This window comes from Callithrix jacchus, chromosome X (genome assembly GCF_049354715.1).
Source record: "Callithrix jacchus isolate 240 chromosome X, calJac240_pri, whole genome shotgun sequence".
Taxonomy (NCBI): Eukaryota; Metazoa; Chordata; class Mammalia; order Primates; family Cebidae; genus Callithrix; species Callithrix jacchus.
Window position 1 is genome coordinate 47,370,747 of NC_133524.1, and position 8,770 is coordinate 47,379,516.

The 8,770-nt window shown below is 43.6% G+C and overlaps 1 pseudogene; it reads right to left on the reverse strand.

The window, feature by feature from the left end:
• Positions 1-2,039: 2,039 nt before the first annotated feature.
• On the reverse strand, positions 2,040-4,098 carry LOC100389419 (beta-catenin-like protein 1 pseudogene; annotated as a pseudogene).
• Between the last annotated feature and the right edge of the window lie 4,672 nt (positions 4,099-8,770).

Genomic DNA, 8,770 nt, shown 5'->3' on the forward strand with positions numbered 1-8,770 from the left:
TCAGCCCAACAATTTCAGCATCTTCCACTTGGAGGAAAAAAAACAAGGGACAGAAATAGAAAGAGAGAAAGAGAGGCCAGGCGTGGTGGCTCACTCTTGTAATCCCAGAACTTTGGAAGGCCAAGGCAGGTGGATAGCTTGAGCCCAAGAGTTCAAGACTAGCCTGGGCAACATGGAGAAACCCCGTTTCTACTAAAAATACAAAATTAGCCGGGTGTAGTGACACATGTAATCCCAGCTACTTGGGAGGCTGAGGCAGGAGAATTACTTGAACCCAGGAGGCAGAGGTTGCAGTGAGATGAGATCACACCATTGCACTCTAGCCTGGGCAACAAAAGCGAAACTCTGTCTCAAAAAAATATATATATATATATATTTATCACTCCAAAAAGATTGTGCATGATGTTTGCAATTCCCACCCTCTACCCTCAACACCAGGCAGCCATTAAATTGCTTTCTGTCCCTATAGATTTCCCTATTCTGAACATGTCATATAAATGGAATCATATAATATGTGGTCTTTTGCATCTGGCTTCTTTCCCTAGCATAATGTTTCTGAGGTTCATCCATGTTATAGCATGTATCAGTACTTTGTGTTTTGTTTTTTTTTTAATTGGGTCTCACTCTGTTGCCCAGGCTGAAGTGCAGTGCTGCAATCAGGGCTCACTGCAGCCTCAACACCCCAGGCTCAAGTGATCCTCCAACCTCAGCTTCCCACATGGTAGGACTACAGATGCACACCACCACATCCAGCTAATTCTTGTATTTTCTGTAGAGACAGGATTTTGCCATGTTGCCTAGGCTAGTCTTGAACTCCTGGACTCAAGCTATCCACCAGTCTTGGCTTCCCAAAGTGCTGCGATTACAGATGTGAGCCACTGTGTCTGACCCACACATTTTTAAATCCATTCTTCAGGTGATGGACATTTGGATTATTTCCGCTTTCTGGCTATTATGAATTACGTTCCCATGGATGTTGGTGTACAAGTTTTTGCATGTTATAATATGTTTTCATTTCTCTCTAGATATTTAGAGAATTGTTGGATTTTATGGTAACTTTAAGAAACTGCCAAACTGGTTTTCCAAATTGGCTGTCTCACTTTTATTCCCACCAGCAATGTACGAAGGCTCTAGTTTCTCCGCATCATCACCATCGTTCTGTGAGTGTGAAATGGTAGTTCATTGTGGATTGAATTTGCGTTTCTCTCAAAATTAATAATGTAGAACACCTTTTCATGTGCTTATTGGTCATTTGTGTATCTTCTTTGGTCAAATGTGCATTGCAAACTTTTGCCCATTGTCCATTTTTTAATTGAGTTGCTTGTCTTCTTATTATTTAGTTGTAAGAGTTTTTTGTGCATTCTGGACACAAGTCCTTTACCAGAAATATGATTTGAAATGTTTTTTCTGGTCTATGAATTGTCTTTTCATTTTCTTTCTTTTTTTCTTTCTTTTTTTGAGAGAGTTTTGCTCTTGTTGCCCAGACTGGAGTGCAGTGGTGTGATCTCGGCTCATGATAACTTCCGCCTCCCAGGCCCAGGTGATTCTTGTGCCTCAGCCTCCCAAGTAACTGGGATTACAAGCATGTGCCACCACACCTGGCTAATTTTTGTATTTTTAGTAGAAACAGGGTAACTCTGTGTTGGTCAGGCTGCTCTTGAACTCCTGACCTCAGGTGATCCACCCGCCTCAGCTCCCAAAGCATTGGGATTACAAGTGCGAGCCACCACGTCTGGCCCTTTTCATTTTCTGAAGTACCATTTGAAGCACAAAAGCTTTATAATTTTGATGAAGTCCAGTTTCTCAATTTGTTCTTTCATGTTTTGTGTATATCTAAGAGATTTTTGCCTAACCCAAGGTAACCAAGTATCTTAGTTCATTTTGTGATGCTGTAACAGAATACCTAGGCATTTCATTTTATTTTATCTATTTTTTAACCCAAACTAACTTTAATTGTCCAAAAGCCACGCACAGCTGTCTAGAAACTGCTTCTGGAAAGGAAGCTGAGAGAGTCCACGATGCACAGGGTCAAGAGGCGTCTAGAAGTTTTCAAGCAAGCCGAGGATGTGCTTGATGATATGCCTGACAATTTTGATGATGGTGCATCCTCACACGTTTAGGGTCTGGTGAACCCTCTGGCAAATCTGGGGGACATTGGCATTGCAGATCTTGGCCATAATGGTGCAGATGCACTGGAGAACAAAGAGCCCTGCACCCAAGTACTGGAGGCAGACCTTGTCCTCATGTCATTGTCTATGATCTCTCCACACTGGGCCATGTCATTGACGTCTTTCCCCTTCAATCCTCTTGTCTGCCACCTGCATTGCACCCAGATATGGAAAATGCAGCTCTGTTAGTCTGTCAACCTTCTCAATGTCATTTTCAGTGAATTTATTCAGAAGTCAGGTTCGCTGATGCCCTCTCAGGTTCCGAAAAAGGGAAGCCAGGCTGGAACAGACATGCTCTTCATGTTCCTTGTCAGTGGTACCTACTTTCTTGATCTTCCTGGAGAATTTCATAAAGAGGGGAAAGATGGTTCATAACCCAAGAATATCAACAATTTTTTTTTTTGAGATGGAGTTTTGCTCTTGTTGCCCAGGCTGGAGTGCAATGGCGCGATCTTGGCTCACCACAACCTCCGCCTCCCAGGTTCAAGCCATTCTCTTGCCTCAGCCTCCCAAGTAGCTGGGATTACAGGCATGTGCCACCACGCCCAGCTAATTTTTTCTATTTTAAGTAGAGATGGAGTTCCTCCATGGGGGTCAGGCTAGTCTCAAACCCCCAAGCTCAGGTGATCTGCCTGCCTGGGCCTCCCAAAGTGCTGGGATTGCAGGTGTGAGCCACTGCGCCCGGCCAAAGGTCAACAAATTTACCGCAGTTGTAGATGCCCTTGGGTGCAATCAGCACTTTTAGGGCACCGCTCCATGAGATCTTCTTTTCCCTGAGCATGAGAGTCATCAAGAAGTGCTCACGACTGGAACTGAGTATTAGGTAGAAGCAGAGTGAATCAAACAGATTCTCCATCATCTCCTGTTTGCTGTGCCTGGATTGTGTCTTTTAAACACAGATAACGGCTGAATAAGTGCATCAATTCCATCCAGCTCCCCAAGCAATTTCCTGTTTTTATCGTTGTCCTGGACCGATATGGTCAGCATTTCACTGCAATACAGTTTGTCGGCATCAAAAGGCTTCTTTGCCTTCAGCCTCTTCAACAGCCACTGCAGAAAACCCTGCTGGGCACCTTTTGTACACATCTCCAGCTAGAACTCAGCCTTGGTTTCCACAATAACAAGAGTGTTATGGACACCATTGGCCTCCTTCACAGACTCATCCAGGTGCTCCACGTTGCGTGCCAGCAGCGCTATCACCTGCTCCTCCACCAGAGCATTGATGAGTACTTCTGTTCCCTCTTCGCTCTCATAGAAGATATCTATATCTGTTAATTCCTGATTCAAATCAACCCCAGCTATGGACACATCTGTGTTACCATCTCCAAGCAACCCAAGAAGTGACTGCACAGCATTCAGCTCCAGCAGAAGGTGGTACAGGTCTGGCATGGTGGCCACCACATGTATCTTCTGAATGATGTCATGTAAGTCCAGTTGGGATTTCATGAACTTCTGTGGATTGTCTGGAAACTTGATCCACAATTCTTGTTTGTTATATGCTGTCTATTCAAATGTGAGGATCATTTTCTTTTTCTTTTTTTTTTTTTTATAAAGATGAGGTTTCACCATGTTGGTCAGGCTAGTCTTGAACTCCCGACCTCAGGTGATCTGCCTGCCTTGGCCTCCAAAGTGCTTGGATTACAGGCGTGAGCCACCGCGCCTGGCTGTGAGGATCATTTTCTTCACTGAGCTTTCATCCAGTGGTTCCTCCTCTTTCTCTTCCTCCTTACCCTTTCTGTCAATAATGTGAAGCAGCCATTTTTTGTCATTCTTCTGCTTCGTCCACCACAATCATTTCCTCTTGCTGATAGTAGCCACGTTCTTGAGTACCAGTTTGTTTCTGATGCATCTTCTGCTCCTCCTCTTCATCATCTTGGGGATGTTTTATGCCCCTGTTGGGCTGGTAGCTCAGAAGTTTGCCCATGTCCATGGTTCCTGGCACAGACAACCTGGGTAATTTATAAAGAACAGAAATTTATTTCTTACAGCTTTATAGACTGGGAAGTCCAAGAGCAAGGCACTAGAAGGTTTGGTGTCTGGCCAGGGCCCTGTCCCTGCTTCCCAGGTAACACCTTAAATGTTGTATCCTCCAGAGGGGAGGAACACTGTTCTTCACATGGCACAAGAGCAGAAAAAAAGAGAGAACCCCCTCCAGAAAGCTCCATTTTTAAAGACATTAAACCCACCCATGAGGGCAGAGCCCTCACAACCTAATCACCTCTTAAAGGTCCCATCTCCCAATTCCCATTACAATCGCAATTAAATTTCAACATGAGCTTCGGAGGGGGCAAACATTGAAACCACAGCATTCCACCCACTGCCCCTCCAAACTCACATTCTCCTCATATGCAAAACACATTCATTCCATCCCAATAGCCCCCAAAATCTTAACCACTGTAGCATCAACACGTAAGTCCAAAATCTAGAATCTCATCTAAATCATATATGGGTGAGACTCAAGGCATGATTTACTCTGAGGCAAATTCTCTCCAGCCATAAGCCTGTGAAATCAAGTTATCTGCTTCCAAAATACAGTGGTGGGACAGGCATAGGATAGACATTCCCAGTCCAAAAGGAAGAAACAGTCAAGAAGAAAGGGGTAACTGATCCCCAATATGTTCAAAACCCAACAGGGTGAACAACTTCAAATCTTAAGGCTCCAGAACAATCTTCCTTGACTCCATGTCCCACCTTTTGGGCAACTGGATGGGCTATGTGCTTCTAAGATCTCAGGCAACTCCTCCCCCATGGCTTTGCTGGGCTCAGCTCATGCAGCAGTTTTCATGCATTGAAGACTTATGCCTGCAGCTTTCCCAGGCTAGGACTGCATACTGGTGATTCTACATTTCTGGGGTCTCTGCATCAGCCCTGAGCTCATAGTTCCACTGGGCATTTTCCTAGTGATAGTGAGAGGAGGGAGCCAAATGTCTAGGCAGATAGGGGTGGGTAAACCCCAACTCCAAGCCAAAGACAGCTTAAAGCCTGAAAGCCAAACTGCAAGTTAAATCCTCAGACGGGATTGAGAACTTGTCTTCCGTCTTCCCGGTTGGCACACTTTCCTTTGATTGATCCCCTCCCTTTACCTATTTTACCTATACCTACCCTTTCCTAATAGGTTTTCTGCAATCAGGCTTACCTTTGCGTTGGTGTCTTTGCCTTAACCTATTTTGCATACTCACAAAACAATCAACATGTACTTCCCATTCTGAGTCCATAAAAAGCACCGGGTCCAGCCACACAGGGGACTTTTCCTGCCTTCAAATAGGGGAACCTCAACCCCCTGACGTGCCCTCTCTGCTGAGAGTTTTCCTTTCACTTAATAAATTCTATTCTACTCACTCTCTGACGTTCGTATGCCTGTGAGACAAGCACTCAGACTTAGCTGAGCTGAGGAGCAGAAAGACTGCAACATTAGTGGAAGCTCTCTGTGGTAGCTCTGTCCCCGTGACAAGTTTCTACCTGGTCCCCCCCAAGCTGTCCATGACATCCTTTGAAATCTAGGTGGAGGAAGCCATGGCCCCACATTTCTTGCATTCTGTGGGGCTGCAGAATTAGCACCATCAGGATGTAACCAAGGCTTAATGCTTGCATCTTTCAGAATCGCAGGTTGAATTGCACGTGGGCTTGCTTGAGCCACAGCTGGGACAGCCAAGGAGTGCTGCACTGGAATGCAGGAAGCGGATACTTGAGGTAGCAAAGGGCAGCAAATGTTGGGATCCCATAGACCTCTCTCTAGAAACCTTGCCCTCAAGGTCCCAGTGCTCTGATAATGTGATGGAAGGGGCAGCCTCCACTATCACCATTAACTTTAGGTTAATTCTCCATTGTCTTGATGAATAGCAGGTCCTTTGGCCACACTTTTGGTTTTCTCTCCTAAACAATACAAATAATAATACAAATTTGTACCAAAAAATAAAACCCAAAGCTTTGTATTTCCTTTTGTTTCTTTTTACAGAAATTGACCTTTATTTGTCATACTAAAGCCTGTTTAACTTTTGATACAAAGTAACATTTTAGTACAGAAAATCCCAGTCCATCAGCTCAGTACCTGTCTGTGCACACTGTACCATCGAAGTCCCACTCTGCCTACAACTCAGAAAACAGCCCCTGCCCCCAGAGGGTCTGCGAGTTAATACCTTGAGAATAGTCTCCGGTTTTTCATAGTTTGTCTGAGCTAGAAAACTTGTACCTGTAAAACAAAGGACAGCATTGAGGACTGAAACTTGTCTCTTTTTTGAACAACTGTGTAAAAAAAAATCCCTTTTAAAAAACATCAGTTATGGCTAAACTACAATCTAGTGTCTAGAATTACAAAGAATAACAGGAAATCAAAGATGTCTCACTAGTAAAATGAAATGTTAGGAACAGTATTAAAATATAGGTCCCACCCCAGTGACACTTACACAGAGCGCAGTCTAGTATCTATTATTAACAGGACGCACAGCTTAAGGAGGAACCACATCAAATCTTCAGCCAGACATATCCAGCAAAGCTTTGTATTTCTTGACTTGGCTAGGCTGGGGATTTTCCAAATCTTTATGTTCTGCTTCCTTTCAATTATAAATTCCATCTTTAAGTCATTTCTCTCTTCTTGCATTTAACTATACGAAATTAGAAGAAGTCAGACAACACCCTGAATGCTTTGGTACTTAGACATTTCTTCTGTCATATCCTAATTCATTGCTTTTAAGTTCTGCTTTCCACAAAACCCTCAGACATGGGTACAATTCAGACAAGTTCTTTGCCATTTTATGACAAGGAAGGACTGTACTGCAGTTTCTGATATATTGTTTCTCATTTCCATCTGAGATGTCACCAGAATTGCCTTTACCATCCATTTTTTTTTTTTTTTTTTTTTTAGACAGAGTTTTGCTCGTTACCCAGGCTGGAGTGCAATGGTACGATCTCGGCTCACTGCAACCTCCGCCTCCTGGGTTCAGGCAATTCTCCTGCCTCAGCCTCCTGAGTAGCTGGGATTACAGGCACACGCCACTATGCCCAGCTAATTTTTGTATTTTTAGTAGAGACGGGGTTTCACCATGTTGACCAGGATGGTCTCGATCTCTTGACCTCGTGATCCACCCGCCTCGGCCTCCCAAAGTGCTGGGATTACAGGCTTGAGCCACCGCACCCGGCCTACCATCCATATTTCTACCAACATTCTGATCATGATTACTTGGTAATTTTTTAGAAGTTTCAGACTTTCTTTACCACTCTCTTCTTCTGAGTCCTCACCGGAATCCCTCTAAAGACTTTATTCATGGCAATATAGACTTTTGCTAGGAGGCTTCTCCAAGTTCTTCCAGGCTCTACCCATCACCCAATTTTAAAGTAGCTTCCAAATTTTGGGGTATATGTTCTAGCAACTTCTGAGAGCCAATAGGTTAGATACATGATAGATAGATAGACAGATGGATAGACAGATAATTATAAAATCTATCTATAGATATTATAGAGAGCCTACTTCTGAGAGCCAATAGGACAGATACATGATAGATAGATAGATAGATAGATAGATAGATAGATAGATAGATAGACAAGACAAGGGGATTTATTAGGAGAATTGGCTCATGTGGTTATAGAGGTTTAAAAATCCCATGATAGGCTATCTACAAGCTAAAGAACCGGAGAGGCTGGTAACATAGCTCAGTTCAAGTCTGAAGGCTGCAGAACCAGAGAAGCAGATGGTGTAACTCTCGGCCTAATGCCAAAGTCCTGAGAACCTAGGAGGTTGCTGGTGCAAGTCCCAAAATCCAAAGGCTGGAGAATCTGGAGTTCTGATGTCCAAGGGCAGGAGAAGAAGGGTGTCCCAGCTCCAGGACAAAGAGAGAGAGCGAGAACATGAATTCACCTTTCCTCTGCCTTTTTGTTCTATCTGGGCCCCCAGCCAATTGGATGGTGCCCACCCACACTGATGGTGATTGTCCCCACTCTGTCCACTGACTCACACACCAGTCTCCTCTGGAAACACCCGCATGGACACACCCAGAAAGAATGCTTTACCAGTTATCTAGGTATCCCTTCATCTAGTCAAGTTGACACCTAAAATTAACCATCACACAAAAGTTTTCTCCTATGTTTTTCTCTGAAAGTTTTAGCACTAAAATTTAGATCTTTGACCCATTTCAAGTGAATTTTTGTGTATAATGTGAGGTAAGAGTGCAAATTCATCCTTTTGCATGTGGACATCCAATTGTCCCAGCAACCATCATTGAAAAGACTGTCCTTTCTCCATGGAATTGTCTTGGCACCTTTGTCAAAAATTCATTCACCATAAATGGAAGGGTTTATTTCTGGACTCTTGATTCTGTACCAACATCTATCTTTATGACAACATCACACAGTCTTTTTAAACTTATTTTTAGAATAGTTTTTAAAATATGTTTATTTTTTATTTATTTATTTTTTTTGGCAGAATTTCACTCTTGTTGCCCAGGCTAGAGTGCAATGGCACAATCCTGACTCACCGCAACCTCCACCTCCCAGGTTCAAGCGATTCTCGTGCCTCAGCCTCCCAAGTAGCTGAGATTACAGGCAATGCGCCACCACATCCGGCTAATTTTTGTATTTTCAGTAGAGATGGGGTTTCACCGTGTTGGTCA